Below are 27,947 nucleotides of genomic sequence, written 5' to 3'. Positions count from 1 at the left end.
TATGCTGCAAATTTGGTGTAGACACACTCGCTCTAGTGTCCTCACACAATCCCCCCTCCCTTATTATGGCTAGTGCCAGGAGAACTGTGTGCCGCCATTTTATGAGCGACTGCACAGTGTAGGAGAATTAGATACAGGGCTCAGCAGACAGTATAACACAAACATAGACGAACATAATACACACATCAAATACACGAACACAACTTACCTGCTCCTGCCGCCGCTGCCGCCTCCGCTCCTATTCGTTGCACCTTCGCTTCCTTGAACATATGGGCGGAAGCCGCGGCCGGAAGTCATCGTCTTACTGTCCGGCCGCGGCTTCCGGTCCACATGAAAATGGCGCTTGCGCCGTTCCCACACAGACGGCGTACGCTGCAGTGAATGGAACGGCTCCCATTCGCATTCTCTATGGGGTTGGATGTGCCGTATTCCATCTCTGTATGTGTCATTAATCGACACATACAGAGATGAAAAAAAATGGCAGCCCCCATAGAGAAGTAAAAGTAAGAAAAAAGTAAAAAGTACAACACCAGAAGACAAATAAATAGAATTTATTTTAATATCATACTAAAGGCAATATGATAAAAATAAAAAATAAAAAAAAATTCATGACACCTTCCCTTTAAGGAGATTCACTTTTAAGAATTGGAATTGAGAAACTAAACTTCTGCATTGGAACAAAAATAAGGAAGTCATCCGCATAGAAAGCAATCTTAGACTTCGAGTTGCCCATCCTCACCGCTGAAATAGAAGCATTAGGCATTAATGCCCTAGCCAGGGGTTCCATTACCAAAATGTAAAGAAGGGGCAAGAGAGTGCAAACTTGCCCCAAAGCAGATTGTAGAAAGTCCCAAACCACCCGATCAAATGCCTTCTCAGAATCAATTTAGAGAAGGCGTACAGTAGCAGAGACCCTCTTTGTCACTATACCGCTAAACTCAAAAATGTATTGCAGTCAGACTTGGCACAAGGTACCCAGAAAGCAACCTCTGAGGATTAAAGAGCAACCCTAAAATGACACTAATTTAAGAGGCGCCCTACCTCTATCAGAACAGCCACCTTGATAAGAGCAAAAGTACTAACAGGAACCACCTAGTAACCCTGCGCAATCCCTATTGGAAGCTACAGAATGTCAGGATGATCATTGGGCAGCTGCTGTCTGGCAGTATGAGTAGTAAAAGTAAAAGGTAAACCAGAAAGTACGTAATAAACCCAGCAGTACAAGTAAAAGGTAAACCAGAAAGCATGTAACAAGTCCTGCAGGATAACATCCACTCCACACTAAACCAAGAAGAACCGGGGTTCAAACAAGAAACTAAACTGACAAGCATTGATAATTCCATTATTGAAGTACAAAGATAAACGAGTGAAATGTAATTGCTGGGTACACAGAAAACACAGAGAAATCCAGACCCAGGCCAGTCAGACCAAAGGAATATCAATAAGGGCATGTTCACACGCAGTGAGCAAAAACGTCTGAAAATACAGAGCTGTTTTCAGGCAAAAACAGCTCCTGATTTTTAGAAGTTTTTGTAACAATTCCCGTTTTTCACTGCGTTTTTTACGGCCTATTTTGGAGCTGTTTTTGAATGGAGTCAATTAAAAACGCCTCCAAAAACGTCCCAAGAAGTGTCCTGAACTTCTTTTCATGAGCCGTCATTTTACGTGCCGTATTTTGACAGCGACGCGTAAAATAAAGGCTCGTGGGAACAGAACATTGTAATTCCCATTGAAAGCAATGGGCAGATCTTTGTAGGCGTATTAGAGTCATTTTTCAGGCATAAATCGAGGCGTAAAATGCCCGAATTACATCTGAAACCACTGCGTGTAAACATACCCTAAGTATAATCAGAAACAATTCAAACAGAGAAGTCCAAACACTGATATACTTAGCAGAGTTGCAGCACAGAATCCAGGTAGAATAAACAATTACTGGCACATGAAGCCAGGAGGAGGCACACTTCTTGACCAGAAGATTTACCCCCTTTCATGACCAGGCACTTTTTTAGGTTTTAGTTATGTCCAATTTAATAGCAAATTGTTCTTTTTATCTGCCAACCCATATTTATTTGGCCTTGTTTTTCTCAGATCATAGAGGGCTTCAATATTGTGTAATAAAATACGTGATATATTAAACTCTGATGGAGTTAGGGCACATTCAGACGAGGCAGAATTGCTGTTGATTTCCGCTGCGGACAGTCCGCAGTGGAATTCTGCAGCAGCCGTTTTTTACATTTGTTTCTATACATTTTTAGGAAACTTAGTTCAGACGTTGCAGAAAATAACTGTGCGGAAATCAGGCTGTGGTGCAGAATTTTCCCTCCGCAACATGCTCATTATGTTTCGGAGAAGAAGCGAAATTTCACTGTGGATTTCAGCATTTGCAATGCAAAAACTGAAATCTGTGGCAAGTCCACTGTGATTTCTCCAATATCTGAATTACCTGTCAAATATGCAAATGTTGGTGCAGATTCGTTGCGTAATTGCCCCAAATCTGCAACAACATTTTCAGCGGAAAAATTCTGCCACGTCTGAACATGGCCTAAGAGAGGCGTGAAGGGGAAAACTCTGCAGGACGTTTTAAAACGTCTTTGCTGTACTAGGTATGGACTACCAGAACGTTTAGGGTATGTTCACACGACAGCGTCCGTAACGGCTGAAATTACGGAGATGTTTTCAGGAGAAAACATCCCCGTAATTTCAGCCGTAACGGTATGTGCAGGCGCTTGAACGCCGCGTCCATTATGGACGTAATTGGTGCTGCTTTTCATTGGAGTCAATGAATAACGGCTCCAATTACGCCCCAAGAAGTGACAGGTCACTTCTTTGATGTGGGCGTCTATTTACGCGCCGTCATTTGGCAGCGGCGCGTAAATATACGCCTCGTGTGAACAGACAAACGTCAACCCATTGCTTTCAATGGGCAGATGTTTGTCAACGCTATTGAGGCGCATTTTTCGGACGTAATTCGGGGCAAAAACGCCCGAATTACGTCCGTAATTAGTGTGTGTGAACATACCCTTATACTCTAGGGGCAGACAGAAACTCGTTAAGTAAGCCAAAAAAGAATACCTATAAATTCAAGGTCATATATCAATGAGTATAGTTGCATATATAGGACCCCATGCATAGAAACACCAAAAAGTTATCCCTATATGCTATAATAAGACCAAATCAAACGTATCTTAGAAAAATACAAAATTACTAATATTGAAGACAGACAGCACAGTTGATCAAGACACTTTAAAAATTAACACCCATAAAAACAATGTACAACAGTACACAGAAAATAGACAATGTTGAATATAAGGCAGGGCAAACAATGGTAGTATAATGCATACTATATCATGGACTATAAAGTATGTATCCCGAGTATAAATATACTGATAATATCACCACAGCAACGGCCTATAATACGACCACAAAGATTATAAGGTAACAGTCATAAAAGAGAAAAGTCGTTAAGACCTCAAGATACGCATACCAAAAACCCACCATGCGCCATTCCACTGCCACAACACTGTCAGAACACCCCAACGCGCGTTTCGCACTTGGCTTCGTCAGGGGGTGCTGGAAGAGTGTGATCAGAGGATTTAAATAAGGGGTACACAGCTGAGCAGTGTACCACACTTACTTGTCCATAGGATGTTCAGCTGGCGCCTGCACGAGGAGAGGCGGCACCTCAAACACGCAGTACACGGCGTCCGGAAGTGGGCAGTGCGCAACTACACAGAGCCCAAGTCCATGTTGCGCCGTGAACTACGTGATGAACGGCCCCCCGCCCCGCGCATGCGCACAACAACCACAGACCACCGCATCCATCTTGGAATAGGGCAAGGCATCCGCAGTTGCCCATGTCCAAGAATAGAAAGCGGTATGTATACAGGAGCGCTATTGACAATTAGAAAAAATATATATACACATTTTATACATTTACAGAATGAGAAAGATATTATAAATGAGAGCATATTTAGACATTTCAAAATATATAGATATATCATGGATCAGACATTGGTTCCGACGGATGGAATTCAAGCAACAGCACATCGTGCAATAATGTAGATGAACAAAGTGTACAGAAAGGGGCCCAATGCATGCCTAGGAGCCCACTGTGCACACCAATCATAGATATTTGGGGTGGAATGTCACCATAAATGTATATATAAAATTGTATGACCAAACATCATACCAAAGGGAATAGATGGATCAAAATATGTAAATAAAAGAAAATAAAAAAATAAAAAATAAAAAATGTATAAAGATATATAAGTTGAGATGTCACATAAGTGGTTTAAGTACGTACATGAAAACCGAATAAATATATGAAAGAATACACATTAAAAGCAAATGTATATAAGGATAAGTAATCATATATATTATAACCGCGCATAAATACTTATATGTGTATATGGCCATATGTATGCACAAATAGTCAAGAATAAAATAATATTTAATAAATGTGCATAAACGGACCAAAAAGGTCACAACAAATGTGAGAGTATAAGAAAAATAATAAAATTAGGAGTGCAATTAAAGCACAATAGTGTGGCTACAAAGCAACAAAAATAAAAATAATTAAAAAAGGGGTGAATAGACATATGGATAGAAAAAAGCATATGATACTCAAAAACGTGTTAGAACGAATCATCCATCAATGTTATAATGCATCCATGAAATACCAGGATATAGAGACAATCCACTGCAAAGATAACTGTACCAGATCATGAGCAAAAATATCACTATTGCTACCTAATGCGATCATCGCATAACCACAGAATCATGAAAAGAAAGGTTAGAAAAACCAATCATTATATTGCAAATATTAGCAGAGGATATAGACAACGGAACCTCATTTGTATCAGAAAATATAAGATAACTATCGTAATGTGCCTCCAATGCAACCATGCACCTCAATGTAAACATGCACCTCATGCGCCTCCAATATGACCGATACAGTCCACTCTGAAAAGACAAGCAAGCAGAAGTTAGATAATAAATCCTCCCTACACACAAAAGGATAAAACATAACAGAGGTTGACACCTACTAGAGATTCACATTACAGGAACGGAGCAAAACTGATCATTTCATTAAGCCCCTTAGGAAAAACGGTTTGTAGTTTCACAATCCATTTACATTCGCGTTGGGCAAGGATTCTCTGAACATTACCCCCTCTGTTTCCTAGAGAGATCTTATCAATTCCCCTGAAGGTGAGAAGTCTCCAATTACCTTGGTTCTGGTCACGAAAATGGCGAGGTATCGATTTCAGTTTGCTTAACTTTTCAGGATCATCAGTTTTCATAGCACCCTTTATGTCCCTTACATGTTCAAGGATTCTCACACGAAGTTCTCTAGAGGTGAGACCCACATATATTAGTCGACATGGACAAATGGCATAATAAACCACAGCAGTTGAACGACAAGTGATGTTATGACAGATCTTATATTCTCTTGACCCAGAAGAATCACTAAAATTTAGAGATCTAGTCATGAGGGAGCATGCCCCACAGTCACCACAGGGGTATGAACCCCACTTTGGTCCTTTGGAATTAAATATAAATCCTGAGGTAGGAGCTACATAATGGCTCTTGACTAATATATCCCTTAGATTACGTGATCTACGTGAAGTCTTAAGGGGATAATCTGATAGCACTACACTCAAATCCATATCAGTGTGGAGAATTGGCCAGAACCTCTCAAAAATCGATTTCATTTCTCTCCATTGGGCATGATATCCAGTAATGAACCTTACCTCTTCATTGCTGTTCTTTTTCTTAGATTTAGGTATGAGTAGGTCGCTTTGTTGCGTATTTTTGGCTCTCATGTATCCTTGCTCAATATCCATAGATTTGTACCCTCTAGCACGAAACCTGTTTGAGAGGTCAATGGCCTGATTCTCAAAGGCTGATTCTGTGGAACATATCCGACGTGCTCTTAAAAATTGTCCCGTTGGAACTGCTCTCAGTGTCTGTGGGGGATGAGATGATTTAGCATAAAGGAAAGAATTGACTGATGTACTTTTCCTGAAAATGTCAGTGACAATTGATCCATCTATGTCACTAGTGAGTCTGATGTCAAGAAACTCAACATCAGTGCGACTCATTTTGGAAGTCAAACGGATGTTGAGCTGGTTGACATTCAGATCCACAAGAAACCTGTTAAGCTTCTCTCTCTCACCATGCCAGAGAAATAGTATGTCATCGATGAAGCGCATCCAAATAAGGACGCCTCCATCATCAGCATCAGGCAACTGAAGATTCTGCTCCCAATGGCCAAGAAAAAGGTTGGCATATGAGAACGCACAAGTGGCCCCCATTGCCACACCCCTCTTTTGTAGAAAATATCGATCCTTGAAAAGGAATAGATTGTGATGTAAAACAAAATCCAGTAATACAATCAACAGATCGATAAGATCGGGTTCCAAGTTGGTCCCATTTAAGTAGAACCTAGCCGCTTCAATGCCATGTTTGTGTTCAATTGAGGTATAGAGTGACTCCACGTCACATGTCACAAAGAAGTCATCATGACCCATAAAAACCCCCTCTAACCTATTCAAGACATCCGGGAAGTCACGAATATACGAAGGTAATTCGCACACAAGGGGTTTAAGATAATGGTCAATGAAGCGACAAACGGTTTCACACAAACTTCCATTGCCCGAAACTATCGGTCTTCCCGGAGGGTTCACTAGATTTTTGTGGACCTTGGGGAGCAGATACAGGGTTGCTAAGATGGGTTTATCAACAATAAGACCATCAAGTGTGGTTTTGGGTATAATGTTGGATTCAAAAGCCTTCCATAGAATTTGGTCTAATTGGGTCTTAAAACTGCCAAGAGGGCATCCATCCAATTTTTGATAACATGACACATCATTGAGCTGTCTAAATGCTTCTCTCTCGTATTTTTCAACAGGCCACAATACCACATTTCCACCTTTGTCAGCTGGCTTGATAACCACTGATTTCATTCTTTTCAGTTGTTCCAGGGCCTCACGTTCTGCCCCCTTTAAATTGCCATGTGTACGATGTGAAGACAATTTACTCAATTCATTAGTAACCAGTCTCACAAAGGTGTCAACTGCAGGACACATTGACAAAGGAGGAAATGTGGCAGAGCGCCCCCTAACTCCCAACGGGAATTTATGTTCAACAATTGGTTCTTGTTCCCTTAAAAGCTCATCAAGAGCCCTAAGGGTCAGTTGTTCATCCTTTCCTGTAAAAAGTTGCACATCATATCTAGAAAAGTGCTTTTTAAAAAGAAGTTTCCTAGCAAAGAGGTGTACATCCTTGACAGCCTCAAAAAAATCAAAATTAGATACTGGAGAGAAGGTCAGACCCATTCCCAACACTTCTAACTGTGCCTGTGTTAATACCTCATTGGACAAGTTAATTACCTTTAGTAGATCTTTGCCTGTCTGTTCCTGAGGTTCATCCCTCCATCTAAAGGCTTGTTTCTTTTGCTTTTGCCCATTAGATGTCCTGTATCTTGCTCTCATCTTGGGCGTTTGCCTAAAAAACGACCAGTTGATGGTCCTTCATTAGAAGATGACGATGTATAACCTGATCGTGATCTAGATCTTGATCTTGACCTCATAGAATGTTGCCTATTCCACCTAAAGACACGATCATTCTGGTAATCAGAGAGGTCATGCTGAAATGTCTTCATTTTAAATTGTTGGATCTCTTTTTCCCATTTGAGAAATTCACTATCTAATTCCTTTTCAAAGGTAAACATCTCCTCTGCCGTCATTTTCGCCTTCAAATCTTGCTGTAGTGGTTCAATTTCACTCTCTAGTACTTCAAGGGTCTGTTTATCACATCCTATCAGTAACTCTAACATCGCATGCATCTTCCCACCTCTGTCTGAATAGGTCGTCGTCAACGGGAAATGAAGGTGTAATTTTAACTCTCAATCCCCTAGGGATGATATCCTTACTGAGGTAATGCTCCAAAGAAACTCGTTAAATACTGTAGGGCGCTGCCGAATATGAGTGGATGCTGGTCCTGACAGCTAATTGATCTGGCGTTTCAGTACTCTAGCAGGCTGGCGAGATTGATCAGCTGATCGGATAGCCATCCTGGAAGCAGGTGAGAATGTGTCTCCATTGCTCTGACATGGGATATCATAAGTACGATTCTAATCTTATTGTCTCTGGCCTCCCTTCCCAGCACAAATCCAACCTGGTGATAGTGGATAATTAAAGGTATATATTGCCTCGATCTATTTGCCATAATCTTGGCATCAATTTTAACATCTATATTGACTAGAGGAAAGGAAGCACCCTGTTCCAAAGAGTTACAGAAGTGAATCAAAGGGGCTGTGAGAGACATAACATCAGGCCGTAAAGCCATCCGGTCCTTGGCACTTCCCGGGCTCTGGACCGTTAATGGCATCTACAACATTAGTCTCCAAAATTGCCTCCACCAGAGAGTTATTTGCCTCCAGGAGTAAGGTAGATCCCAGTAGCTTATCAAGATAGTTCTTAGTCTTTTGAGTCTTAGCTTCCTTGGCGAGATCAGCAAATTTACCTCATAACTTATAGAAGTCCTCGTAGAATGACTGGAATTCTTTCAGATATCCCCAATGAATTGGGCCCTCCGCCCCTCACATTTTGTATGTATTTAGGTAATGTAGGTGCCAAAAGATCTCGGATGTGGAATACGTGCATGGACCCTACCATTCTTATCATTATGTTTGTAGAAGAGACATTTAAGAGTATCCCTAGCATGCAAGTATTTCTGATCTAATAAGCGCTTGTATGCATCCCACATAGAACACAGCTCCAGATAATCCTGTGAAGATAATGGTGCATCTCCAAGGATATTAGTTCCTCATAAAGGATCTTGATATCACATCCCCTTATTTTCTTTAGCCTAAAAGCATGAACAGGACACTCAGGAGGCATTTTAATGTCTCCCATTGAATGGGAGAACTAGTGAGATCAGAAGAATGCACCTTTAGGAACTCCACTATTGCAACCCCAATGTCTGCCACTAATGCTGGGTCCTTCAGGATATTATTATTTAATTTGCTGGAGCCTCAAAGACCGCTGTCCATTCCATATGGAGTGAGGACCAGATCATGGAATGATCAGAAAGTAACATGGATTCAATAGCAGCAAAGGGAGACAGACAAAGGAGCAGGTGGGAAACCAGGATGTAATCGATACAGTGATATGAATTGTGTGCAGATGAGAAAAAAGTAAAAAACAGCACAATGAAACATATACACAGGCAGGCCAGATGTTCTGAAGCGTTTTTTCTTTACCAAGAAAAGAATTCTGCGATCATCCACTTATATTGTCCTCTATTGTCTTCCAGGCCTTTTGGTATTGCTGAGATCGCCAGTGCATTCCTTCTTTTTAAGAATGTACCAAATTGTTGATTTGGCTGCTCCTAAAAATTCTGCTTTTGCTCTGATAGGTTTTTTTATTTTCAGTCTAATGATGGCCTCCTTTACTTGTATTGATACCTCTTTAGACTGCATATTGAGAGTAGTCATGAAAAGCTACCAAATGCAAATTCAACACTTGGAATCAACTCCAGACATTTTATCTCCATAATTTGTCGAGCGCTCCAGTGATCTAACAAACGAGCAAATATTAGTTCGTTGACAGATCACATTGTTTATGCACGCCATAAAATCATCGTTGTTGGCAGCACATCTTCACATGTAAACAGGGAATGTGCTGCCGAAAATGGTGCAAACTGATGAGGACTGAACGATCTTATTAACAATCATTCATCCCCATAGAGTATATCATTGCCCCATGTAACCAATGTGTCCAATGTGCTGTGTCTGAACCCTTAAAACAAAAAGATTGCAATATCTATTCTATTTAAATCTCACAAGTATAAAGTAAAGCCCATTCTTCTTGAAAATGACAGCAGGCTAAGGTGATACTCTTCCCAGGCACTGCTGATTCTCACACGATTGTTTGGACATTCATAATTTTCGTTTACTTTACGAACAGCTGTAGGATCTTATAAAAATTTTAGAATTTGATGCAGCTCAACAGAACTGCTACTGTTTTATAGCTTCCTCCTAATGTCATCATTAATCGGAAAGGTTTACCTTTCTCGGGCCAAACTCATTAGCAAGTCTGTTCAGCACAGTAGCATTTTAGTGAATGTTTTTTAAGTGAACGTTAAAAGTAGAGCTTGATGCCATTTTTCTCCTTTATTTTAAAGCGTACCTAACTTTTCAGGTGACTTTTCAGAATGAGCTGTCATATGTGTGTTCAGGAGGAATAACTTGTATTCTGCATTTTTTAACGGTTTTCTCCTCTCTAATTTTCAGTTTTCTCTGAGCTAATGGGCAGAGCCTAACTGCTATCATGTCTTTCATACATTGCACACAGAGAAAAGGAGATCCCTGCTCTCGTATCTCTATCACATATATAGAAGCTTCAGCACCATGGAGGAGATTATACAGCAGTAATGAGTAGTGTAGCTGTGATTCCAGCAATGGGGTGAGATATAACGCTTACCAGAAGTTGCAGCACGTCTGTGTCTTCAGCTCGGGTTCCTGCTCCCCCTTCCTCTGTCATAGACTTCTATGGGCATTATGTCTATGTTTATCTCTCTCCTCCATCCTCCTTCTTCCCATCCCCTCTCCATAGACTTCTATGAATAGTGTGTGTCTCTCTCTCTCTTTGCTCCCCCTCCTTTCTCTATAGACTTCTATGGGCAGCATGTCTGTGACTCGTTTTCTGCTCCCTCCTCATGCTCCCCGGTCTACATAGACTCTATGGACAGCAGCATCTGCATCTTTTTCTTCCTACTCCCTCCTCCTGCTCCCCCTTCATAGACATCTATGGGCAGCAGCGTCTGTGTTTGTGTACATATATACAATTAGGTCCAGAATCATTTGGACAGTGACACAATCTACATGATTTGGGCTCTGCATGCCACCACATTGGATTTGAAATGAAATAACTGAGATGCAATTGAAGTGTAGACTTTCAGGTTTAATAGAAGGGGTTGAACAAAAATATCCTTTGAAACGTTTAGGAATTGCAACCATTTTTCTACAAAGCCTCCTCATTTCAGGGGCTCAAAAGTAATTGCACAAATTAACATTACCATAAATAAAATGTTTTTTTTTAATACTTTGTAGAGAATCCTTTGCAGGCAATGACTGCCTGATGTCTGGAAACCATGGACATCACCAAACGCTGGGTTTCCTTCTTTGTGATGCTTTGCCAGGTCGTTTACTGGAGCTGTCCTCAGTTGTTGCTTGTATGCTCGATCGGGTTGAGATCTGGTGATTGACTTGGCCATTGCAGAATATTCCACTGCTTCGCCTTAAAAAACTCCTGGGTTGCTTTCGCAGTATGTTTTGGGGCATTGTCCATCTGTACTGTGAAGCGACGTCCAATCAACCTTTCTGCATTTGGTTGACTCTGAGCAGAAAGTATTTCCCTGAACACTTCGGAATTCATCCGGCTGCTTCAGTCTTCAGTCACAACATCAATAAACACTAGTGACCCAGTGCCTTTGGCAGCCATGCGTGCCCATGCCATCACACTGCCTCCACCATGTTTTACAGAGGATGTGGTGTGCTTTGGATCATGAGCCGTTCCAAGCCTTCTCCATACTTTCTTCCTCCTATCATTCTGGTACAGGTTGATCTTAGTTTCATCTATACAAAAAATGCTATTCCAGAACTCGGCTGGCTTCTTTAGATGTTGTTTGGCAAAATCTAATCTGGCCTTTCTATTTTTGAGGCTGATTAATGGTTTGCACCTTGTGGTGAACCCTCTGCATTTGCTCTCATGAAGTCTTCTCTTAATGGTAGACTTAGATACTGATACACCTACTTGCAGGAGAGTGTCCTTCACTTGGGTACATGTTGTGAAGGGGGATTTCTACACCATGGAAAGGATTCTGTGATCATCCACCACTGTTTTTCATGAGATCACAAGTGCGCTCTTTTTTTTAAAGAATGTACCAAACTGTTGATTTGGCCACTCCTGACGTTGTTGCTATCTCTCTGATAGATTTCTTAAATTTTTTTCAGCCTAACGATGGTCTGTTTCATTTGCATTGAGAGTCCCTTTGACCTCATGTTGTGGGTTCACAGCAACAGCTTTCAAATCTAAATGCCACACCTGGAATCCACTCCAGACCTTTACCTGCTTCATTGATGATGGATTAATAAGGGAATAGCCCATGCAGCCCATTGAAAAGCTCTTGAGATAATTGTCCAATTACCTTTGGTCCCTTGAAAAAGAGGAAGCTACATATTAAAGAGCTGTAATTCCTAAATTCTTCCTCAAACTAGGATGTGAATACCCTCAAATTAAAGCTGAGAGTCTGCACTTTAAGCCCACATCGATTATATAACTGTATATTCAATATGTTTTGGTAAACAGCTAAAATGGCAAAACTTGTGTCACTGTCCAAATAATTCTGGACCTAACTGTATGAGCTTGGTTCTGGTGCTGTATATATGTACTGAGCTTGTTTCTGGTACTGTATAGATGTTTGAGCTTTGTTCTGGTACTGTATATATGTACTGAGCTTTGTTCTGGTGCTGTAAATATGTACTGAGCTTGGTTCTGGTACTGTATATATGTATGAGCTTTGTTCTGGTACTGTATATATGTATGAGCTTGGTTCTGGTGTTGTATTTGTGTACTGAGCTTGGTTCTGGTATTGTATATATGTATGAGCTTGGTTCTGGTACTTTATATATGTACGAGCTTGGTTCTGGAGCTGTAATTATATAGGATATATTTATATTAACAAAATTGCAGGGCAGATAGAATTGTTTTCAATTCACTGTATATTTAATGGGAACCTGTCTGGTAGTTTTAACCGCTTGAACCTCCACCATGAAGTAATACATGACCTGACAATATTTCCAAAAATTCCCTTGTATGTTTCTTTTATATGAAACAAAATCTATAAAGTCATGCTGTATAATTATTAAAATTATCAGATCAAGTACTGAGCTCTAAATCAGTACCAAGCTCCTTTAATGCAGTATGTCAGTGTTTCCATCTTACATCAGACTAATCTAGTGCATAGTGTAAAGGCTACATTTCCCATAATGCTAATCACAAGTGCAAACTGTGTAAAAGCAAAAGTTAGCTGTGAGATTTCAGTTCTGAAACCTACAGAATTGTGAATACTGGTCTAGACTATAGTATAGATTGTGCACAATTTAAGTACATTCACACAAATGGGAGTTCCTTTTTCCCCATTCACGATTATTCTCTATTTGCAATGCTCCCATATCCAAAATACAGTTCTAGTTGCGATGCTTATATTGAAAACTTTCCCTATAATATTTCTGTCTAAGGGTAAGAGATTGATTTGAATGAATTCTCTTTATTGTGCTTCAGAAAATGTTTGAGCACTATACTTAATGGGGTAGTCCCAAATGAAACAATATCAAACCTCTCAAGTGATCAGAGGATTGTCCGATTGCTAAAATCCCTGGGTGAAGCTGCAGATAGCCACACATTACCCCTGCAGCATGAATAGGCAAACATGTCATACTTGCTACAAAGCATGAGCCATTCAATTCAAGGGCTTTCCATCCTGACTATTAGGGTGAATTCACATGTGGCAGATTTGTTGCAGACATTACTGCAACGGCACCATTCATCTGAATAGGGCGTGCAGAAATATATACACAGTGATATACAGTAAGAAAAAGATTCGGTGACATGCTTGCCCATAGAGGTCCTTTAGGTATTTTTACTTCATAAAAATGATTATGTCATATGTACATATAGCTCTCAAATATAACAACTTCAAGGCTATGTACACTTTTAAATGGATTTTTTTTTAAATAAAATGAATGTTTTTTGTGTTTTAAAGCCCTTTTTTATTTGACGTTTAGCATTATTTTTTTTTTTCTTTTTATGATACAGCTTCTATGCATCCGTTTCATAGACACTGTATTGTTCTCTCTCCGCTTGATAGCTCAACTGAGAGTGGGTACTCTGTGTCTCTGATACAAATGATCCAACTAATATTGGTCACATCTAAGTTGATGAACTTAGGTGTACATAGCCTTTAAGAAAACATGACTACATGAAATAAATGCATTTTTTTTTTTTTCACATTTTAGCATTCTACTGACAAAGAGAATCTTGATCCCTTTTAGTTTAGGACAACAATGTAAGACTTTCTCCAGTGACATAATAACAGGTGGTCACCTAATGTTCACATGTTCCACTGCTATTTTTGGCAGACAAGAGCGTGTTCTCATCTGGCCAGTCTGGCTTTATTTGCTATGTTTACCTCCACTGTAGCATAGCTACCTCACGCAGCATTCTGTATTCATTCATGTACAAGTAACGAACACCTGAAGTGAGTGCACGTGTGAAGCTCTTAAGCTTATTCAGTATATATGCAGGATTATCTTACTTGTTTGATGAGGATGTCAAAGTTTGGTTAAAAAGTTGACTATTTTTGTTGGCGTTATCAATCATATCTCTTCATATACAGTAAATATTCCAACAAATAATTTCTCAAAAAAATACATAGCACTTTTTCCATGTTCCATGTTTCCAATTTATTACAATAAGTGCTGTTAGAATAAACCTTATCCAGGTCCACTACCTGAAATCTATAGCGACAAACGGTTTGAGCATCAATTATCAGCACTTACAGGGGATGTTACACGCATGGGAGGGAAGGGGGGAAATAGAGCTCCTTGGTTGGCAGAATATCTGTATAGGCTAAATAGATATTAGTTTATTAGTTGAATAAATTGAATCATGGCTTAAATAGTAATAGTCATTCCTTAACATTTGTGCCTAATTTATGTGAACACCATAAGGGCACATTCAGACGTGGCGGAAATGCTGTGGAATTCCGCTGCGGACAGTCCGCAGTGGAAATCCTTTGCAGACAGTTTTTCCATTGGTTTCCACACCTTTTTAGTTATCTTCGTGCAGACATTGCGGAAAACTGTGCTGCGGACCATAGGCTGCAGTGCGGAATTTTCCCTCTGCAGCATACACTATCACTAGGTAGATAAATAGATTACTAAAAGCAGCGCAGGAAAAATTACGTAAAACCGTCTAACAACAAGTAATAAAGAACCTGACGCTGCCAGAAAACATACAGATCACTTGTGCTCACTCAGGGGATGAGGGGGCACAAACGGGGTGATCAGGGGGCACAACCGGGGTGATCAGGGGGCACAGACTTGAAGTTTGTGTCATTTTTCAAATTCACTTCACTTACCCAGCTCAGGATTTGGTGAAGTGTCTTTCTCTCCTCTCACAGATCAACTACATTGAAGGGAGAGGAAGACACAGCCCATGTTCTGTCTGTATTTTATAAATATAATAACATAGATCATGTCAACAGGCCTGGTTCCTGCCTGTTACTATTTGCCATATGCTGCCACAGGCAGCATTGGCAATGTGCTAACGGTGCATGCATGCACCATTTTGATTATCAGGGATGGGGGTGATCTAATAGGGGGTGCTGGCCCTTATTTTTACTATTTCTCTCTTCTCTCACAGAATATATTCTGTGAGAGAAGAGAGAGGGAACTGACCGCCACAGTTTTTACAGTGATCGCCGTTATTCGGTGAATAACGGCGATCACATGACCGGGGAATGAACAAAACAGTCCTCGATCTGTGCTCCGAGGCCTAAGCTACCTCTGAAGCTGAGTACATGGAGTTTGAGCGCCTCCCGGAGGCGCTATCTTATGCCAAAGCGCTGCCGTGAAAAGGCGGCGCTCTGGCATAAGTACCCTTAATTGCCGCCGTGAAAACGCGTATAGGCGGTCATTAACCCCTTACCGCACCAGGATGCACCGGTACGTCCTGTATTGCAGTGCTTTAAGGCACCGGGACGTACCGATGCGTCCTGGCTAAAAACTGTTACCCTGTCAAAGGACAGGGTGACAGAACTGTGCCGTCAACTGTTTATGACAGTTGATCGGAACAGTAAGACGGCAGGGGACCAATTACAGCGGTGTATGTGATGTTCGACACCCCACAGTAATGGCCAGGACCGGAGCTAGGCTCCGATCCGGCCGATTAACTCCTTAGATGCAGCGATCAAAGCGATCACTGCATCTAAGTGTCTTCTAGCCTGTCAGCAGCCATTATGGTTGCCACGGGTGTGGTGTCAGCTGTTTCACACAGCTGACATCGTGCTGTAACGGCCAGGACTGGAGCTAGGCTCCGATCTGACCGATTAACCCCTTAGACCCCTAATCTAGGTGATTAGATCGCACCTTATGGTTGCTAATGGCAACCATCGGCACTCACGGGGGCAACCGTAGACTAACAATCGCTTCCTACTACGGAAGCCTTTTAGGCCCCGCCGGGAGGCAAAGCCTAATAGACTTGCTGTCAGTGAATAGCTGACAGCCCTAATACATTGCACTATGTAGGTAGTGCAGTGAATTAGAATAGCGATCAGGGCTTCATGCCTGTCCCTAGGTGGGACAAAAAAAAAGTTATAACAAGTTTATAAAAATGTGGTAAAAAAGTAAAAAAAAATTTAAGGTTAAAAAACACAATAACTAACTTTTTCCCCATAATAAGTCTTTTATTATAGGAAAAAATGGAAAACATTAAAAAAGTACAAATATCTGGTATCACCGCGTCCGTAATGACCCGAACTATAAGAGTACCACGCTATTTTACCTGCACGATGAACACCGTAAAAAATAAAATAAAAACCTATTCCAGAATCGCTGTTTGTTAGCCACCACCCCTCCAAAAACAGAATAAAAAAAGGTATCTAAAAGTTGCATGTACCCCAAAATTATACCATTAAAAACTGCAACACGTCCTGAAAAAAACAAGCCAAAAACAAGCCAAAAAACAACAGCTTTTTTGACGGAAAAATAAAAAAGTTATGGCTCTCAGAATATCCCCATATTCTGAGAGCCATAACTTTTAAAATAAATAAATAATTTGAAACAAAAGTGATCTAATTGTGCAGACGCTGCAAAACATAAGAAAAACTGTATACGTATGGTACCGCCGTAATCATACCGACCCGCAGAATAATGTAAAATTGTGATTCATAGTGCATGGCGAACTCTGTGAAAAAAAGAATAAAAAACATCAGAATTGCTGGTTTTTGGTAACCTTGCTTGCCAAAAAAATGAAATAAAAAGTGATCAAAAAATCGCATATACCCCGAAATGGTACCAATGAAAACTACAGATTGTCCCGCAACAAATAAGCCCTCACACGGCTCCGGGGGAGAAAAATAACAAAGTTCTGGCTCTCAGAATATGGCGATGCAAAATGTGCAGTTTCAAAAGCGGATAAGATTGCACACCATTTATCAGTGCGACATCGGCCACATGTCTATGCATTATTATTTATTTATCACATTATTATACCCTCTTATTATGCCCTGATGTACCCCGCACAGCTTATCTATGCGCCCACATCATAAACTGAAATACCAGAAAAACCCCAAACAAAACTACCACTAAGAAAAATCTGCGCTATAAAAGCCAAATGGCTCTCCCTCAGGGGCAGATTATAATGAGGGCGATCTGTGCAAGTGCCCGGGGCCCGAGGCTGGAAGGGGGCCCAGTTCGTCCTGGTTCTCCCGTACCGGCTGTTAAATTTACAGATTGTTAAATTTACAGCCGGTTCAGAGAACCAGAGTGAAGCGGGACCTCTCACCCAATCACGGGCCGTCATTATGGCCCATAATTATGGCCCATAATTACAGGCCCATAGACTTCTATTGGCCACGAGTACCTCCCCGTATGCTTACTGGAAGGTGCCCGTGCCGTTGAAAAATATAGAACATGTCCTATTTCAGGCTGCAATTACGGCACGGGCAGGCCCATAGAAGTCTATGGAGCTCCCGTAATTATGGGTGACTACGTGTGTGCACCCGTAATTACGGGAGCATTGCTAGGCGACGTCAAGGGATAGTCGCTGTCCAGGGTGCTGAAAGAGTTAAACGATCGGCAGTAACTCTTTCAGCACTCTGGACAGTGACTTCCGATCACAATATAGATCAACGTGTAAAAAAATAGAAGTTCATACTTACCCAGAACTCGCTGCTTCTTCCTCCAGTCCGGCCTCCCGGGATGACGTTTCAGCCTATGTGACTGCTGCAGCCAATCACAGGCCAATCACAGGCTGCAGTGGTCACATGGACTGCCACGTCATCCAGGGAGGTCGGGCTGGATGTCGAAAGAGGGACGCGTCACCAAGACAACGGCCAGGTAAGTATGAATTTCTTTTACTTTTACTACGGAAAGGGCTGCCCCTTCTCTTTATCCTGCACTGATAGAGAGAAGGGGCTGCCGATTAGTGCAGTGCAAATTTGCAGCGAAAACGTGCCCGTAAATACGGGTCGAATACTCTTGACACCGGACCCGTATTTACGGGCACGGGTTCGTAAATACTGGTGCAATATGGGTCAAATACGTGTCACCAAGGACCCGTATTTACGCGAGTATTTACGGGAGGAAAAAAATATGTTCGTGTGCATTACTGCACTGGCGAGACAGGGAACTATTCGTTCCCTTCCTCCCATTCGGCGCTTTACTAATGACATAGTCGGCGCGATGATGTCAGCACGCCGACTGCGCCATTACACTGGATAACACCCTCTGGTCTCTGACCAGTCCGGGAACGGGGACAGGTGAGGACGTTTTTTTTTTTGTTCTGGGCAGCGTTGGGGGGTAAAAGATGCAGGGGGCATTATCTACAGAGGACATTGTAAGTGGCGCTATCTACAGGGGTCATTATCTACAGAGGACATTGTAAGTGGCGCTATCTACAGGGGTCATTATCTACTTAGGGCATTGTAACTGGCACTATCTACAGGGGACTTTATCTACAAAGGGCATTGTAACTGGCACAATCTACAGGGGACTTTATCTACATAGGGCATTGTAACTGGCACAATCTACAGGGGACTTTATCTACTTAGGGCATTGTAACTGGCACAATCTACAGGGGACTGTATCTACTTAGAGCATTGTAACTGGCACAATCTACAGGGGTCATTATCTACATAGGGCACTGTAACTGGCACTATCTACAGGGGGTCATTATCTACAGGGGGCATTGTAACTAGCGCTATCTATAGGGGTCATTATCTACTTAGGGCATTGTAACTGGCACAATCTACAGGGGTCATTATCTACAGAGGACATTGTAACTGGCACTATCTACAGGGGACGTAATCTACAGAGGGCATTGTAACTGGCACTATCTACAGGGGACATTATAACTGGCACTATCTACAGGGGACGTTATCTACAGAGGGCATTGTAACTGGCACTATCTACAGGAGACGTTATCTACAGAGGGCATTGTAACTGGCACAATCTACAGGGGTCATTATTTACTTAGGGCATTGTAACTGGCACTATCTACAGGGGTCATTATCTACATAGGGCATTGTAACTGGCACTATCTGCAGGGGGTCATTATCTACAGGGGGCATTGTAACTAGCACTATCTACAGGGGTCATTATTTACTTAGGGCATTGTAACTGTCACAATCTACGGGGTTCATTATCTACATAGGGCATTGTAACTGGCACTATCTACAGGGGACATTATCTACAGAGGACATTGTAACTGGCACTATCTACAGGGGACGTTATCTACAGAGGGCATTGTAACTGGCACAATCTACAGGGGTCATTATCTACTTAGGGCATTGTAACTGGCACAATCTACAGGGGATGTTATCTACAGAGGGCACTGTAACTGGCACAATCTACAGGGGTCATTATCTACATAGGGCATTGTAACTGGCACTATCTACAGGGGGTCATTATCTACAGGGGGCATTGTAACTAGCGCTATCTACAGGGGTCATTATCTACTTAGGGCATTGTAACTGGCACTATCTACAGGGGACATTATCTACAGAGGACATTGTAACTGCCACTATCTACAGGGGACATTATCTACAGAGGGCATTATAACTGGCACTATCTACAGGGGACGTTATCTACAGAGGGCATTGTAACTGGCACTATCTACAGGGGACGTTATCTACATAGGGCATTGTAACTGGCACTATCTACAGTGGACATTATCTACAGAGGACACTTCTCAGGGTTTTACACTCTACTCTGGTACCTAAGGGAGCTCTGCAAATGCTACATGGCGCCCGTACACCAGTCCAGCTAAATCTGCACTCTAAAAGCCAAATGGCGCTCCTTCCATTTTGAGCTCTGCCATGTGCCCAAATAGCAGTTTAGGACCACACATGGGGTTTTGCCGTACTCGGGAGAAATTGGGTAACAAATTGTGTGTTGTTTTTTCTCCTATTTCCCCTTTTGGAAGAAAAAATAGGGTGCAAAACGACATATTTTGGGGATTTTTTTTTTTTTTTCATTTTCACTGCCTCATTCTAATACAATCTATGAAACACCTGTAGAATCAAAATGCTCATTACACCCCTAGATGATTACCCTGAGGGGTATAGTTTCCAAAATGGAGTCACTTCTCAGGGGTTTCTACTGTACTGGTACCTCAGGGGCTCTGCAAATGCGACATGGCGCCCAAAAAACAATTAAGCAAAATCTACATGCCAAGTAGCTCTCCTGCCATTCTGAGCCCTGCCGTGTGTCCAAACAGCAGTTTATGACCACATATGGAGTATTGCCGTACTCGGGAGAAATTGCTTTGCAGTTCTTGGGGCACTTTTTCTTCTTTATTCCGTGTGAAAATGAAAAAAATTCAACATTTTAGTGGTAAGAATGTAGATTTTAATTTTCACTGCCTAATTCCAATAAATTCAGCAAAAAAACAGTGGGGTCAAAACGGTCACTATACCACTAGATAAATTCCACGAGGGGTGTAGTTTCCCAAATGGGGTAACTTTTGCGGGGTTTGCACTATTTTGGCCCCTCAGTGGCTTTGCAAATGTGACATTGCGCCGCAAACCATTCCAGCCAAACTTAAGCTCCTAAAGTCAAATGGCAGTTCGTCCTTTCTAAGCCCTGCCGTGTGTCCAAACAGCAGTTTATTACCACATATGGGGTATTGCTGTGCTCAGAAGAGTTTAATTTACAAATGTTGGGGTGTTTTTTCTCCTTTATCTATTGTAAATATGAAAAAATCGGAGCTAAAACTACATTTTATTCGAAAAAATGTAGATTTTCAATTTCACTGCATAATTCCCATAAATTCTGCAAAAAATGTGTGCGGTCAAAATGCTAACTATACCCCTAGAAATATTCCTTGAGGGGTGTAGTTTCAAAAATGGGTCACTTTTGGGGGGTTTCCGCTGTTTTTACTCATAAATGTACTCAATCTTAAAATATATTTTTTGACAAATTACATTATTTCTATATCCATAATGTATGCTATAAATATCTGATAGTTAGGAGTCCAAACTCTGTAATCCCCACCTATCATAAGAATGAGGGAGGAGAAGCAGGAGAGAGCCAGCCGCATGTCACGGTGGGTATGCGGACCCACTGGGCTGTACCACCTTGACAGTATGACAGCTGGCCAACAGGACACAGGTCACAGTCTATAGTTCATATAGTGTACCTGTGGTAGCTCAGACAGTAACAAGACAGGCTCGGCTGGAACTAGGCAGCAGGCAGGCGCCAGGCATGGTGTAGCAGGACAGACGTGGAACACAGCACAGACGTTACGCCGCATATTCATTCAGCTCTCTGCATTGTGTTAAATGGATGTGACAAAGACTCGTAACTGTAAAGGGTTTGCAAGACACAGGTTCTGGTTAGACTCCTGGGGTTAATCAGCCTTCATCGGCTCCAACGTTTGCTAGAGTGACGCAATCTGTTACCACTCAGGCTTGCAGGCTGAGGAGAGGGAGAACCTATCACAGCCTGGCCTGACGGTTGTAGCTCCCGCCCTTGGTCTATTTATACCCTCACTTGCAGCTTGTTCCTTGCCTGTGATTCTCTGGTTTCCTGGCTCTGCTATTCCTGCTATTTACCTGATTGACCGCTGTAACTTATTGACCCTGGCTTGCCTGCATAATCTCCTGCTCTGTTTTGCAACTACGTGCTCTCCTGGTTTGATTCGGCTCATTCACCACTGCCTGTTGCTCACGATTTTTCCGTGGGCAACTGCCCCTACTTCCCCTTTTCCTTCTGTGTGCCCTTGTCTTGTGTTGTCTGTCTTGCACTTACTGAGCGTAGGGACCGTCGCCCAGTTGTACGCCGTCACTTAGGACAGGCCGTGCAAGTAGGCAGGGACTGAGTTGCGGGTAGATTAGGGCTCATCTGTCTTCTCCCTACCCCGATTCATTACATAATCACAGGCCCATATACCTTTTCTTACCCTGGTTCCTGACTCTACTATGGACCTCCTTGAGGGACTGGCTCAGCAAATGCAGGGTCTCTCCCTACAGGTCCAAAACCCTACCTCAGAGGTTCAACCAGCGTGATGCTACCCAGGTAGTACCCTTCACCTCACCTCTTGAACCCCACCTCAAGTTGCCTGACCGGTTCTCAGGAGACTGGAGGACTTTTTTCTCTTTTCGGGAGAGTTGTAGACTCTATTTCCGATTAAGACCCCACTCCTCAGGTTCTGAGAGCCAGTGAGTGGGTATAATTAGGTCCCTGCTCCAGGACGGCCCTCAGGAATGGGCCTTCTGCTTGGCTCCTGACGCCCCTGAACTTTCTTCTGTTGACCTTTTTTTTCTGCTCTCGGGCTCATCTATGACGAGACTGACAAGACTGCCTTTGCCGAGAGTCAGCTGGTGACCTTACGTCAGGGTAAGAGACCCGTTGAGGAGTACTGTTCTGACTTTAGGAAATGGTGTGTAGCTTCTCGGTGGAATGACCCTGCCTTGAGGTGCCAGTTTAGATTGGGTCTGTCGAACGCCCTTAAAGACCAGTTAGTTAGCTATCCCACCTCTGACTCTCTAGATCAGGCTATGGCTTTAGCGGTACGTCTTGACCGACGTTTCAGGGAACGATGACTTGAACGTTCTGGTGCCTTCACCTCTGGCTCCCCTATGATGGTTCCAGAGGTACCGTTGCTTCGTTCTTCCACGGAGAACTCGGATAAACAGATGCAACTCGGGGCCTCCGTGTCTCCCCAACAACGTAGAGATTTCCGCAGGAAGAATGGTCTCTGCTTCTACTGTGGGGATGACAAGCATCAATTGAACTCCTGTCCCAGGCGCAAGAATAAGCAGCCGGAAAACTTCCGCGACTAAGTGACCATCGGGGAGGTCGCTTGGGCGCACAGGTATTTCCCGTTAACATGAAGAGTAATAAAATCTTGCTTCCCTTTCAGGTCTCTTTTGATGCAAGGTCTGCCACCGGCAGTGCCTTCGTGGATTCAGGGTCTGCTGCTAATATTATGTCTGTGGAATTTGCCATGTCTCTAGCTATGCCACTAATTGATTTGCCTAAACCTGTCCCGATAGTGAGTATAGACTCCACTCCACTTGCTAATGGTTATTTTAAGCAGCATACCCCTGTTTTTGAACTCATTGTTGGCTCAATTCTTTTGGAGCAGTGTTCTGTGTTAGTGATGCAGGGGTTATCGTCCGATTTGATTTTAGGCCTCCCTTGGTTGCAGACGCATAATCCCACGTTTAACTGGAATACTGGTGATCTTACTAAATGGGGTAATGAATGCATGACGTCATGTTTTTCTATTAATTTGGTTTCTCTCGCTGAGGAGGTGATCACTCTACCTGAGTTTATTCAGGACTTCGCTGATGTCTTTTCTAAAAGGGCCTCCGAAGAGTTACATCCTCATAGAGAGTACGATTGCGCAATTGACTTGGTACCAGGAGCTAAGTTCCCTAGAGGTAGGATATTTAATCTCTCATGTCCTGAACGTGAAGCCATGAGAGAACATATCCAGGAAAGCCTGGCCAAGGGTTACATTCACCCCTCTACTTCTCCGGTAGGTGCTGGCTTCTTCTTCGTGGGGAAGAGGGATGGTGGTCTTAGGCCGTGCATCGATTACCGAAGTTTAAATAAGATCACTGTAAGGAACCAATATCCCCTTCCTTTGATTCCTGATCTCTTCAATCAGGTTCAGGGGGCCCAATGGTTCTCTAAGTTCGATCTCCGGGGGGCTTATAACCTTATCCGAATCAGAGAGGGGGATGAGTGGAAGACTGCGTTTAATACACCCGAAGTTCATTTCGAATATCTCATCATGCCCTTTGGGTTGTGTAATTGTCCCGCGGTCTTCCAGAATTTCATAAATGAGATTTTAAGAGACTATCTGGGGGGTATTTCTTGTAGTGTACCTTGATGATATACTTGTGTTTTCCAAGGACTGGTCCTCCCACATTGAGCACGTCACGAAGGTGCTCCAGGCCCTTCGGAAAAACAAACTCTTTGCAAAGACCGAAAAATGTGTGTTTGGGGTGCAGGAGATACAATTTTTGGGTCAAATCCTCACTCCTAACGAATTCCGCATGGACCCTGCCAAGGTTCAGGCTGTGGCAGAATGGGTCCGACCCACCTCCCTGAAGGCCTTACAGTGTTTTCTGGGGTTTGCTAATTATTACAGGAGATTTATTGCTAACTTCTCGGTCATCGCTAAGCCTCTTACGGACCTCACTCGTAAAGGTACTGATCTACTCCACTGGCCTCTGGAGGCGGTCCAGGCTTTTGAGATCCTTAAGAGGTGCTTTGTTTCTGCCCCAGTGCTGATTCAGCCTAACCAAATGGAGCCATTCATCTTGGAGGTTGACGCCTCCAAGGTGGGAGTGGGTGCTGTCTTGTCCCAGGGTACTAGGTCTCTCACCCATCTCCGTCCCTGTGCCTACTTCTCCAAGAATTTTTTCTCCACTGAGAGAAACTATGACGTTGGCAACCGCGAACTCTTAGCCATTAAATTGGCATTTGAAGAGTGTCACCACTTCCTGGAGGGAGCTAGGCACCAGGTGACGGTTTTTACTGACCACAAGAATCTGGTTTCCCTAGAATCTGCCCGGAGGCTAAACCCGAGACAAGCTCGATGGGCGTTGTTTTTTACAAGATTCAAGTTTGTGGTTACCTATAGGACTGGGTCAAAAAATATTAAAGCTGATGCTCTGTCGCGCAGCTTCATTGCCAGCCCTCCACCTGAGGAGGATCCCGCTTGTATTTTGCCCCCAGGTATAATCATGTCCTCTGTGGATTCAGACTTAGCCTTCGCAAAATTGCGGCTGATCAAGGTTCTGCTCCCGAGAACCTTCCTGAGAACAAGCTGTTTGTTCCCCTGCAATTCCGCTTAAGGTTGCTCAGGGAGAATCATGACTCTGCACTATCTGGCCATCCAGGCATCCTAGGTACCAAGCACCTATTGGTGGCCTGGGTTGCTTAAAGACGTTAAGGCCTACGTCGCCGCTTGTGAAATTTGTGCTAGGTCTCCCAGGTAAGACTCCCAGGTCCCGACCTGCGTGCTTACTATGTTCTGCATGTAAATAACGACACCGGCCCTTGTCACATCATTACAATAAAATCAATTTGTAAGAAAAAGATAGTTATGAATTAATATGCTCAACAACCGGTATCGCCGAACTGATGGAATCTAACCAAAAGGGCTGATGCTGGATGATAACAATCCTTGAACATTACGCTGATGATATAGACAATTTATCTTTATCAAACAAACCACCAATAATACCTGTTGTTTTAACAATACACTGCAATGTATTCTGATAATGTTTTAACAAGAATCCAAACCATACTGTAATGCCAAACGTTATTCAATAGCTCATTGGAATAAGTTCCGCAGCAAGTCTGTGCTGAAACCATACTATTTTATTGGCCATAAAAGCATACTATCTCTGATGAGCTTAACTGATCGTCGTCTATGCTGTCGCTGACCAGCTTAGATCCTGTGAAATCTTCACACCATGAAATCTAAACATCGCTACCAAGATATCCTTTATTGGCACTGAAGAATGGACAGCCTTTCCATTATGGAAATCAATAATGATATATTTTATAGAAATTACACAGTCTGAGGCTGGGTACACGTGCGTATTTGCTGCGTTTTTAACTTGCGTCGTTTTTTTTTATTATTCATGTACTCCCATTGGGAGACATGGGAGTTTTTCTACCAAACCAAAAAATGCATGTTAAAAACACAACAAAAACGCACAGTCTTTGAGTTATATCATAACAACTTTCACACATGGTGACATCATCAATTAATATACTAAGTAAGGCTAAGTAAGGCTGTGTTCCTACCTACGTTCGTCGTTTCTGTCAGGGCATCAGTCAAAGTTTGTAACTTTTGATGGAGAGAATAGCGCAGGTGCAATGCAACAGATCAGGCAGTTTATGGATTCTGTTATAAATGGAAATCACAGCGCAGTTGTAAACAGAACCTTATTCAGGAAAACACTATTGATACATCATTACAATGGAATAAAGACAATAGCTATTGTAATATCATCAGAATAGAGCACAGCCAAGGGATAAAGACATTTTAAAGGGATAAAGACGTACAGTATATAATACATGATTTTTTTTATATATATATTTCATGACTTTTATTTAATAATATTTGTTATTAAAAAAGTTACAATAACCAGGTCTCAAAGCATCTTACAGTAAATGATGGAAACAAGCTCTAAATGTAATAAATCACATATGTCACATGAAAATTATAAAACATTCTAAAATCAATATAATAAACAGAATCTTGGTAAATAATGTTAGTAAAAAAAATACAATAAAAGGTCAAAAAGGTCCAATGTAAATGATTAAAATGCATTTATAATAAAAATCTATGCTCAATGGGGTAAGGAAGAGATACCTGCTATTTGGCCTTCGTGACAAGGTTTACTGATCCTAATGTATGACTGTACTGTATATAACTCTATCACATTAGAGCTTGTTTCCATCATATAAGACGCTTTGAGAACCAGCTATCATAAGTGTTTTCTTTTATATCCATTCCCCTGACATGTGATCCCAAAGTGAGCTTGTTCCACCTATTAGATAAAGAATATAGTAACAGTGGCTGTACTGCTGATTTTTAAAATGTGTGGGGTCTCTGGCCGGATGCTACTTCCACTCTTGACCTTTCTGACATATAGAAAGAAATCTTCTTTCTCCCTTTTGTCTACTGTATTTAATTAGGTCATGCTCAACACAAAGTGAATGTGTAATGATGGGGGTAGGGAAACGGACAAGTGAGCCCTAATCTACCCGCCACTCTGTCCCTGCCTACTTGCAACGACCCGCCCTAGGCGACGGGGTACAACTGGGCGGCGGTCCCTACGCTCAGTAAGTGCACGAGACAAACAGACAAGGGTACACAAAGCAAGGGGAAAGGGGAAGTTGCCCACGGCAACACCGTGAGCAACAAGAGTGGTGAACGAGCCGAGTCAAACCAGGAGTGTACGAGGTACCAAACGCAGAGCAGGAGAGTAGTCAGTAAGCCAGGGTCAGTATGGAGCAGGATCAAATAGATAGAAGCTGTAGCTAGGCCTGGAAACCACACGAGAAGAATCACAAGCAAAGGAGGAACAGGAAAGGCAGGTATAAATAGACAGAGGGCGGGAGCTAGCTCCGTCTGGCCAGGCTGCGATAGGCTCTCCCACTCCTAAGCCTGCCAGCCTGAGTGGTGGAAGCTGGAGTCAGTCTCAGAGACATAGACTCAGGTGCAGACTTATTATCTATGGGCGTATCCACAGAAGTTGTGCCTGGCAGATCCTTTACAGAATGACTGTTTGATTGTTGTTTTCTTAGCTGTAGATGAGATATGATTTTTATTCACGAAATTATCTATGTAAAACTTTATACCTTTTATAAAAACATTATTGCAACACAATCACAATTGAACACAGTTTATAAATAAAGAAAAATTCTATCGTGACATTATAAGAAAACACAACGTAAGAATAAACAAATATATAGTACATAGGTTAAGAATAAAGGCAAACATTATTGGGAAATCATCAAACTAGAGCACAGTTTAGGAATAAAGATAATAACTATGTTACAGTTGTCTGGCATAGAAAAGGCGCAAATGCATCAGAAGTTGAAATTTGCGCAAATGCATCAG

Source organism: Rhinoderma darwinii, chromosome 3, assembly GCF_050947455.1.
Source record: "Rhinoderma darwinii isolate aRhiDar2 chromosome 3, aRhiDar2.hap1, whole genome shotgun sequence".
NCBI classification, from domain to species: Eukaryota; Metazoa; Chordata; class Amphibia; order Anura; family Rhinodermatidae; genus Rhinoderma; species Rhinoderma darwinii.
The sequence above is the reverse complement of the archived record's forward strand: the minus strand, read 5'-3'. Positions refer to the sequence as shown.